Source organism: Bos indicus, chromosome 11, assembly GCF_029378745.1.
Source record: "Bos indicus isolate NIAB-ARS_2022 breed Sahiwal x Tharparkar chromosome 11, NIAB-ARS_B.indTharparkar_mat_pri_1.0, whole genome shotgun sequence".
NCBI classification, from domain to species: domain Eukaryota; kingdom Metazoa; phylum Chordata; class Mammalia; order Artiodactyla; family Bovidae; genus Bos; species Bos indicus.
In genome coordinates this window covers 92,952,322-92,963,728 of record NC_091770.1, presented here as the reverse complement: position 1 = coordinate 92,963,728, position 11,407 = coordinate 92,952,322, and positions in this window count along the sequence as shown.

The window sequence follows — 11,407 nt, the reverse complement described above, 5'->3', positions numbered from 1 at the left end:
AGTGTAATTCCAGAGCAGACCCATATAGGCCCAACTTATCTGATTGGGAAGTGAGGCAGATAGATGAGCCTGAGAAAGGACCTCTGTTCCCGCGGTACTTTGAGTTGGTGATGGCCAAAGACTACGTTTCCATGGAGAAACCCTGCTTAATTCCTAATCACCGCTCAGTTAGGAGAAGCCAAACTTTTAACTATAGATGTTTCTTAATTAAACCACACACTTCCCAGAGTGGCTAATTAGGACCAAAGCAGGGTAGCTAGGGAATTCTCAAACAGAATTTCTCCCGGGCCTTGTTAACAAGGTCATAGACTAGACCAGGCTCACAGAGGCAGTTCCCAGAGCACTGAAACTTTTCTGATATTTCACATTCAAAGCACAGAAACTTCTCTTTCCCCAAGAGATTATAATCACCAATTCCATCATCAAAAGCAATTTCCCAGCCTGGCTCCTGGCTAACTAACTCCCCAGCCTCAATTACTCTTCATGACATCTCATTCTCTCATCCCCAGAACAACAAATAGGTTTCACCTCTTATGCCACTACCACTTAATTAAGAGTAGCTGCCTAGTATGTTAATTTGAGAATGGTTCAAGGCCTCTGCTCAATCCCAGTGAGGAAAATGCTCTGTAGATTAGCTATGTCTGCCACAGATAAGGAATGGGAAGAGATTGCAGCTAGTCACCTATGTATTCACCATCCATGTGTGTGTGTGCCAAGTTGCTTCAGTAATGTCTGACTCTTTGTGACCTCATGGACCGTGGCCGTCCAGGCTCCTCTGTCCGTGGGATTCTCCAGACAAGAATACTGGAGTGGGTTGCTATGCCCTGCTCCAGGGGATCTTCCCGACCCAGGGATTGAATCCCCATCTCTTGCATCTCCTGCACTGGCAAGTGGGTTCTTTACCACTAGCCCCACCTGGGAAGCCCAATTCACCATCAGACCCTATATCAAATTCGGAACTATGCTGCATTCCCCAAACACTTCTTTTTACACACCTCCATGTTTTCATATGGGATTGTAATATCTTCGCCTCTTTTCCACTTAGTTGTGTGTGCTTAGTCACTCAGTCATGTCGGACTCATTTTGACCTCATGGACTATAGCTTGCCAGGTACCTCTGTCCATGGGGATTCTCCATGGAAGAATACTGAAATAGGTTGTCATGCCCTCTTCCAGGAGATCTTCCCAACCCAGGGATCAAACCCACGTCTCCCGCATTGCAGGTGGATTCTTTCTCATCTGAGCCACCAGGGAAGCCCTTTCCACTTAGTTAATGCCTAGTTATCATCCCTTGAGGCCTGACATCACCTCTATAGCTTTCTCTGAGCATTCTTCTTATCCTTGGGTCCAAATGGGATTAATAACTCTCTCCATTGTGCTTTTAGTATTGGATTATTATTGCAAGTACCACACTGATCTGGGTAATCGGGATGCTGTGCAAGAACAAACTAGAGAGAAGTTCTTGGTGGATGGGCTAAAAAGACAGACCAGAACAGAGACTGGTAGTGACACTCATGGGAAAAGGAAAACAAAAAAGAGTAGAGATGTTTGTGGTGGGGGAATAGGAGACAAAAAATAGAACCTATAGGAATTTGTTGTTAATGTCGTTTAGTCGCTAAGTCACGTCTGACTCTTTGCCACCCCATGGTAGCCCACCAGGCTCCTCTGTCCTTAGAATTTTCCAGCAAGAATACTGGAGTGGGTTGCCATTTCCTTCTTCATGAGATCTTTCTGACCCAGGGATCAAACCCGAGTCCCCTGTGTCTCCTGCATTGGCAGGCAGATTCTTTACCACTGAGCCATCAGGGAAGCCCATATTATAATGCTGCTACTGCTAAGTCACTTCAGTCGTGTCTGACTCTGTGCAGCCCCACAGATGGCAGCCCACCTGGCTCCCCCGTCCCTGGGATTCTCCAGGCAAGAACACTGGAGTGGGTTGCCATTTCCTTCTCCAATGCATGAAAGGGAAAAGTGAAAGTCAAGTCGCTCAGTCGTGTCCGACTCCCAGCGACCCCATGGACTGCAGCCTACCAGGCTCCTCCGCCCATGGGATTCTCCAGGCAAGAGTACTACTTAAACATAAATAATAGTAGAGCTATGTATAAATAAATGTCTTAGGCTAACAGTACTTATACAATTATAAAACCAAAATAATAAACAGCAAAACCAATAAATTAACAGCATTAATTTAATGTTATGCGTTATATCAGTTTGCTGAAACTAAATTACATTTCATAACATGAAGTGACTCTTCAATGGCATAGTGAGCATAACATCTTATTGTACGCTGTGGGATGACTCATTTCTCCCACCACTTTATTCCAACTACCAAGAAATCGTATTATGTGCAGCACACCTGGTATTGGATCAAACCACATAGTTTACAAAGTCTGACTTCATTTCGTATCAACCTGATTATCATTCCAACTTCAATCCAAACTGAAACAACTGAAGTAGTACTATCTGATGTTGATGTGCTTGGAAATACAAATACAAATGTGAATAGTCAAAACAAAAATTCAAGAGACTCTCCCATTTAAAGCCATTGAGGGTGTAGCTACTGAGCATTCAGAAGAGAGTGAGTAATTGGTGAAAAAAAAAAGCATAATCTTATATTACTAGAAGTCTCACAAAAGGACACACGAAAGGGTGAAGGAAAATGACCCCAGAGGGAAGCACAAAATGCAGAAAGAAATGAAGCACTGCATATAGAGCAAAAATACAGGCAAATGAATATTAATGAATTAATATTCATTAAAAGTGAATATTGCCTGTTTAACCAAAAGTAAGGGTGTCTTATGAAGTTTAAAATACATTTTGAATTAAAATATATTACCACTATAGCATAAAAGGCAAGAAGAAGGGAAATGGAGTTCAAATATCCTAGAGTTCTTGAATTTACCAGGACATGGTAAAAAAAATTATATATATGGGACTTTAATAAGTAAATGATATACATTATAATGTGTATGGTAAGCACTAAGAGAATAGTTTAAAATATATAACTAATAAGCTAATCTTAAAAAGGAAAACAAAGTTGGAGAATTGCAGTGAACAATTTCAAGACTTACACTGATGTGTGCACCCTGCCATGTGTAAAATAGCTAGCTAGTAGAATCCTGCTGTATAGCACAGGGAGCTCAGTTCAGGGCTCTGCGGTGACCTAGATGGGTGGGATGGGAGGGTGGGAGGGAGGTCGAAGAAGAAGGGCATGTGTATACCTATATATAGCTGATCCACTTCATTATTCAGCAGAAACTAATGTAACATAAAGCAATTATCACGCTTTGGCTCAGTCTCAGTCACTGAGTCTCAAAAAGTCCCACTTTTTGTGATGCCATGGATTATAGTTGCCAGTTTCCTCTGTCCATGGAATTTTTCAGGCAAGAATACTGGAGTGGGTTGCCATTTCCTCCTCCAGGGGATCTTCCCAACCCAGGGATGGAAACTGTCTCTTGTATTTCCTGCATTGGCAGGTGGATTCTTTACCACTGCACCGCCTGGGAAGCCCATAGAGCAATTATATCCCAATTGAAAAAAAAAAAACTTACTATAAAGCTAAAAGTCAGTGTGGTCTTGTCATGAGGATAAACAGATCAGTGAAACATAGCAGGGGCCAGAAATAGAGCCACACACATGTGGCTTAATTATTTACAAAGATGCCGGTGCACCGTTGGGGTGGCAAAGAGTTGGACACGGCTTATTAACTTGTTATGAACAACAAGTGAACTAAAACCCACCTCAAAATGCATGTAGACTATACATATGGAAATTATATTAGCTGTGGCATATGGGTGCATTTTTAATCTGTTTGGTAGGATGTAGGATGAAGTGTTCAGAAAGGATTAGCCTTAATAGCAAGGAGGTTTTCTATTAGCCTTAATAGCAACATTTTCCAAGAAAATGTTGATGACATATTGATTGTAACTTTTCTATTAAATCTCTGTCCAAAAGGAGATTGCAAGTGCTTCTTCCATTTCTGGAACCACAAGGGAAGTCAGTCTACACAGTCTGGGAACCAGGAGCTCAAGCTCTTGAAGAGAGAGTCCAGATGACCAACACACAAGACCTAGGCATCTGGTATTCGTTAGAGTCTTCCCCTTCATGGGACCCCCCTCAGCCTGGGGCACATTTGGAATCACTCCATTTCTTCTTATTCTGCTGCCTTGCGTGCGGTTCCAAGATTTGAAAAGGCGACCGACAGTGTCTTAGGTCACGTTATCTGGGATCTTGCCACCAAGCTACTTCCCTCAAAGCAGCATCCCAGATCCTGGAAAATTCCAAAAGCCTAAATCATTTGAACATGTGCTAACTGCATTTTTTTCGTGACCACTGACCTTCAGAATGGAAAGAATATGGAGCTTAGGCGCCACTCAGATGTATGCCATGTTCATCACAGGAAAGGCCTCTTAGATCTGGGTCATCAGTGAGCATAGTTTGGACACAGCACTTGGCCGTGGCTTCTTTTCCTGGTTCTGCCATTTACCGGCTTTATGACCTCACAGAAATATCTCTTTTCTGAGCCTCAGTCATCTAATCTGGAAATACAAGGAAGAACCCCAATTTCACAGAGCTGCTTTCATGATAATTAATAAGATATTGTGTATGATGAGATTAGCACAATGCAATGCTATCAAACAGGGAGCAGATGAACAGCTGGGGGGTAGGGGAAGAGTAGGAAATGGAGAGTGAGTATTCAGTGGGTGCAGGGTTTCCTTTTGGAATGACGAAAATGTTCTGGAACTAAATACTGCACTGTAGTGAATGCACTAAATGCCACTCAATAGTATACTTTAAAATGGTTAAAGTGGTCAACTTCATGTTCAAAAAAAACAAACAAGAAAAGCCCTGCTATACCTCTCACCTCTCTATCTCACAGGGTGAGTGGGGAGGAGGTAGAAAGCAGAGTCTGTCCTGAGCCCCTCCTATAGAGACGAGAACTGAGAACTAAGACAAGAGCAGGCACTCAAGTATCCCTGTGGTGAGGGAAGGGAGGACTCCGCGTCGGAGCTTCTCCCAAAGTGGCCAGAAGGGAGGCAGGGAGGGGAAGTTAGCAGCAGATGGGAGGTTTGTGGGGACCGCTTTTCAGTGAACATTATCACGGCGTGCAGAGTGCAAGTCACAGATCAGAAAGAAGATAGCAAGCCTGGAAAAAGTGAGTCACAAGGAGAGGAAAGAAAAAAACATCAGTCATCTAAAGAGGAAATGAATGACCAGAGGCAGCCCAGTAGGGTGCACGGTCTCCATCTGAGGCTCATTAACAGAATCATCTGGAAGTATATCACCATTACCAATGCCCACCACATCACCACACCTTCCACCCTTCATCCTCACCCCACGCCCATCCCTACTGAGTCTCTGGTTCTGGAGATCTCGAGCCTTAGGGCATGCGGTGGAGACTGACCACACGTTGGAACTGCACTGCTGCATCTCACGACTTTGCAGCTGTATCACTCTGGACAAGTAACCTGATTTTTCTGCATCTTAGTTTCGCCTTTATGAAACAGGAAAATCTACTCGTAGGCTCTTGGTAAGAGTTAATGAAATTGACAGGTTGAGTACATGCCCCAGAGTAGGCTCTTAATAAATATTTAATTCCTTTTCCCCTTCTCCAATGGTGCATGTCACAGTTTGAATCCACTTGGTCTTTCCGTCAGGTCACAAAGCAAAAGAAGGTATAGCAGGGGATTTTAAATAGAGAACAGGAGCCATTTCCCATAGTAAGTGTGTTTGAAAGGTGACTTTTTTATTCATTTACTTTTGTGGAGTATAATTGCTTTACAATATTGTGTTAGTGTCTGCTGTACAACAAAATGAATCGGCTGTGTGTATACATACATCCCCTCGCTCTTGAGCCTCCCTCCCACCCCATCCCACCCCTCTAGTTCATCACAGGGCACCAAGCTGAGCTCCCTGTGCTCAACAGCAGCTTCCCTCTAGCCATTCATTTCACACCTGGTTGCATCTGTGTCAACCCAATTTGTCCCACTCTCCCCTTCGCTCCTGGGTCCACATGTCCACTCTCTATGTCTGTGAAAAGATGACATTTTTATTTTAGTTTAATTTTCTTTATTTTTAAATTTTCTTTCTTTTTTTTATTCTTTTAGTTTAAAAGATGACTTTTTAAAAGAGAGTCCTTGTTTAAGGGTTAAAATCTGCCCTAGAGGCAGCATTATTCACAATAATAATAAAAAAAGAAAGAAAGAAACAACCAAAATGTCTATGGACAATTGACCAGAAAAGATTAAGTCAACTGTGGTATACGTTAAATATTTACATAGCAATAAAGAATACCAGATGGCTGATCCACACAACAACATGGATGTCAACTGATATGCTGAGCAAAAATGTCAGACACAAAAGGGTACATTCTGTATCACAGTAGTGTTCTGCATGCTGTCTGCTATATCTCTGATCTTCTGCACTTCCGTGATTTCTCTTGATAAGTTCCTGGCTGGCAATAATGTTGAGCTATTGTCAGGTCAACGGTTGTGATGTCCTTTGCAGTGTTCTCGGGGGCAAAACAGAACTTAAAAACTCAGATCCACCAAGGTGGACTATCTCTGCTTGCCAGCCCCTTTGAACGCCCTCCCATGGATGGAGACGATCCCACATGATGGGTCCCTCCTTCCCAATATTCAAGCCAGAAAGCTCACTTTCCCACCTCCTCTTGGAGCCAGAGTGCAGGCTTGTGAGGTAGGCTCTACCAATCAGACGTGAAGTAAAAGTAACTCGAATTTGAAGTAAAGTGGGCAAGCAGGCACTGTGCAGAATGAATTCATTTTCTGACAAGGGTGGGTAGCAGCAGCCAGCTTTCAGGGGCAGCAGTGGTGGGGTGTGGCCAGCAGAGGTGCAGTCGGAGATGTCTGTGTCCTGTGGCAGCAGCAGAGGTGTCTTCACTGGGGCAGCAGCTGCTGTTCCTGGGTGTGAAGCCTCTGAGCCTTGTTCTCTGGTCCCACAGCTGTTTCCATGAGCTACACAATGTCCTTTAATAAACTCCTTCCTAAAAAAAAAAAACTCCTTCCTGCTGAAATGGGCTAGAGGAACCCATTTGTTCTACTTCTTTGGAGAACCCTGAATGCTACAGTGGGTGATACACTCAGGGCCCTTAGCACAATAGGACATATATTTACATATGTATGTATGTGTATATATGTACATATGTGTGTATGTATATAGGTATGTATGTACATGGGGAGATAGATGTATAGAAATGATATAAATATATATATATGTATGTGTAAATGTATATGTGGGAGATAGATATATAGAGATGATTAGACATAAATACAGAGATACATATAGATACAAATGGCTTTATTTTGGGGTACTGGCTCCCACCATTGTCAGGGTTGGAAAGTCTAACATCCACAGCACGCCCAGTCACTCAGGCATGTCTGACTCTTTGGGACCCCATGGACTGTAGCCCACCAGGATCCTCTGTCCATGGAATTCTCCAGGCAAGAATACTGGAATGTGTTGCCATTTCCTCCTCTAGGGTATCTTCCCCACCCAGGGATTGAACTCCTGTAGCCTGTGACCCCTGCATTGGCAGGCAGACTCTGTACGACTGAGTCACCTGGGAAGCCCAAAGGCCAGAAGGGCAGAATAAAACCCACAGGGCAGGCCAGCAGGCAGGAAACTCAGAGAGGAGTTGATATTGTTGTCTTGAAGCAAAATTTAGGAGTTTGGGATTAACAAGTCTACACTGCTGCCAAGTCGCTTCAGTCGTGTCTGACTCTGCAATCCCACAGACGGCAGCCCACCAGGCTTCCCATCCCTGGGATTCTCCAGGCAAGAATACTGGAGTGGGTTGCCATTTCCTTCTCCAATGCATGAAAGTGAAAAGTCAAAGTGAAGTCGCTCAGTCGTGTTCGACTCTTAGCGACCTCATGGACTGCAGCCTACCAGGCTCCTCCATCCATGGGATTTTCCAGGCAAGAGTACTGGAGTGGGGTGCCATTGCCTTCTCCAAACCAATATACACTACTATATATAAAATAGGTAAACAACTTAGGACCTATCATATAGCACAGGGAATTATATTCAATGTCTTATATTAACTTATAATGGACATGAATCTGGAAAAGAATATGTACATATAATACATATATGTAATATACATGTAACTAAATCACTTTATTGTATACCAGAAACTAACATAATATTTTAAATCCACTCTACTACTATTTTTTAATTAATTTAACATTTTAAATACACTCTACTATGATTTTTATTTTTAGTAGAGTGAATTTAAAATGTTATATTAGTTTCAGGTATACAGCAAAATGATTCTGTTACATATATATTACATATATGCATCATTATATACAATTCAGTTATATACATATATGTTCTCTTGGAAGCATCAGCTTTTGTTCTAAAGGCTTTTCAAACTAGATGAGGCCCAGCTACATTATCAAGAGTCATCTCCTTTCTTAAAATCAACGGATTGCAGTATTAAGTAGTATTAAGTATTAAGTGGAGGAGGCAATGGCACCCCACTCCAGTACTCTTGCCTGGAAAATTCCACGGACAGAGGAGCCTGGTAGGCTGCAGTCCATGGGGTCACTGGGAGTCGAACACGACTGAGCAACTTCACTTTCACTTTTCACTTTCATGCATTGGAGAAGGAAATGGCAACCCACTCCAGTATTCTTGCCTGGAGAATCCCAGGGACGGGGGAGCCTGGTGGGCTGCAGTCTATGGGGTCGCACAGAGTCGGACATGACTGAAGCGACTTAGCAGCAGCAGCAGCAAGTATTAAGTAGCCAGCAAAATACCTTGGCAGCCACACCCAGATTAGTGTTTGATTAAATAATTGTAGCCCAGCCAAGTTGACACAGAAAATGAATCACCACACCCATCAAATAAAAATTCCAGGCATGAGCACTCAAATTATGAACATTAAGATCCTTCACTCTTAGGAGGGCTTCCCTGGTGGCTCAACGGTAAAGAATCTGCCTGCAATGCAGGAGACGTGGGTTCAATTTCTGGATCAAGAGGATCCTCTGGAGGAGGAAATGGCAACCCACTCCAGTATTCTTGCCTTGGAAATCCCATGGACAGAGAAGCCTGGAGGGCTACAGCGCATAGGGTCGCAAGAGTTGGACACAATTTAGCAACTAAACAACTCCTAAGAGAAATATCATATGACATCCCTTATATGTGGAATCTAAAAAGAAATGATACAAATGAACTTATTTACAAAACAGAAGATTCACTTTTAGACAGTGAACTTGTGGTTGCCAGCGAGGAAGGACAGGGGAAAAAGATAGAAAGTTTGGGATGAACATGTGCACACTATATTTAAAATGGATAACCAACAAGGACCTTTGGTATATAGCACAAGGAACTCTGCTCAATGTTATGTGGCAGCCTGGATGGGAGTGGAGTTTAGGGTAGAATGAATACATGTACTTGCATGGCTGAGTCCCTTTAATGTCTACCTGAAACTACCACAAAATTATTAACTGGCTATACCCCAAATAAAAAAAAAGTTTTTTAACATATTTATTTTAATTGAAGGCTAATTACAATATTGTAGTGGTTTTTGGAGAAGACAATGGCACCCCACTCCAGTACTCTTGCCTGGAAAATCCCATGGATGGAGGAGCCTGGTGGGCTGCTGTCTATGGGGTCGCACAGAGTTGGACACAACTGAAACGACTTAGCAGCAGCAGCAGCAGTGGTTTTTGCCATACATTGACATGAATCAGCCATGGGTGTACATTTAAAGATCCTTCATTCTTTTTTTTTTTAATTAATTTATTTTAATTGTGGAGGCTAATTACTTTACTGTGCCGGGTTTTGCCATACATTGACTTGAATCAACCACAGGTACACATGTGCCCCCCATGCTGAACCCCTCTCCCACCCCCCTCCCCACCCCAACCCTCTGGGTTGTCTCAGAGCACTAGCTTTGAGTGCCCTGCTTCAAGCATCAAATTTGCACTGGTCATCTCTTTTACATATGGTAATATACATGTTTCACGCTATTCTCTCAAATCATCCCACCCTCGCCTTCTCCCACAGAGTCCCAAGTCTGTTCTTCACATCTGTGTCTCTTTTGCTGCCTTGCACATAGGGTCATCATTACCATCTTTCTAAATTCCATATATATGCGTTAATATACTGCATTGGTGTTTCTCTTTCTGACTTACTTCACTCCATATAATAGGCTCCAGTTTCATCCACCTCATTAGAACTGACTCAAATGCATTCTTTTTTCATAGCTGAGTAATATTCCATTGTGTACATGTACCACGACTTCCTTATCCATTCATCCACTGATGGACATCTAGGTTGCTTCCATGTCCTAGTTATTGTACACAGTGTTGCAAAGATCCTTCATTCTTAAGAAGTCTTCTTGGTACATTTGACAGAGTTTCTATTTACAAAAGTTCCACACACAGTTGTCCATACAAAACAAAGTCCCCCTAATCTAGGAACCTTTATTCAAAAAAAGACTATCTCTAGGATCTATCCCATCCTCCCATCGCCACAGCCCTTCACCTGGCACCCAGTTGCCATCCTGTCTCAGCTGGACCACAGCCACAGCCTCATTACTTTCTGCCTCCCTGCGGTCCATCCTGCTCTACTCTGCCATCCACCCTACCCCAGGCTGCTTTTTCTAAATCTCCAGACTGACTGTGTCTCTGCTGATTCAATTCCTTCCAGAGCCATCCTACTGCATCTGTCTGCAGCTATTAATGTTTGGTTACAAGCAGCAGATTCCCAACTCTGACCAATTTAAGTGACAGAGGATTTCATGGACCAGCCCCCCAGGATGGAAGGAATAGCTAACGTTTTGAGAAGGTCAGCAATCCAGACTTCCCTGGAGATGTTGAAAGCAAGAACAAATGGACAGTGTTTTCAGAGCCCAGCTGTGGGGACTTCTGGGGCAGTCCAGTGATTAAAACTCCATGCTCCCAATGCGGAGATGCATGGGGTGCTGGTTCAATCCCTGGTCTAACTAAGATCCCACATGATGCTCAGCACAGCCAAAAACAAAGAGAGAGCGAGGAGAGAGAGCCCAGCTGTGGGGGAAAAGCCCAGTCTTCTCAGTCTCCATGCAACTCTACACAGGGGCCGGGGTATAAAAAGAAGGTGTTTCATCAACCAGGATGGATTCACAGGCCCACCTCTTGGCCAGGAAAGGACTCTGGACAGAACCACCAAGTCTGAAATTAACACAGAGGGAAGGATTCTCAACAAAGTCAAAGTATTAGCAGAAGAGAGGAAATAGATACAGGTCCAGCAACGACAAGACACAGCTATGCCATGCCCACTTACAGCACCCGAAGAGGCCTTCCACATCAGAGCAGCTTGGGGAGCAGGCAAGGATTGCATTCTCTTCATTCAACAGGACCAGGGAGAAGTGATGGAAGCAGTCCCCAGTCAGCTCA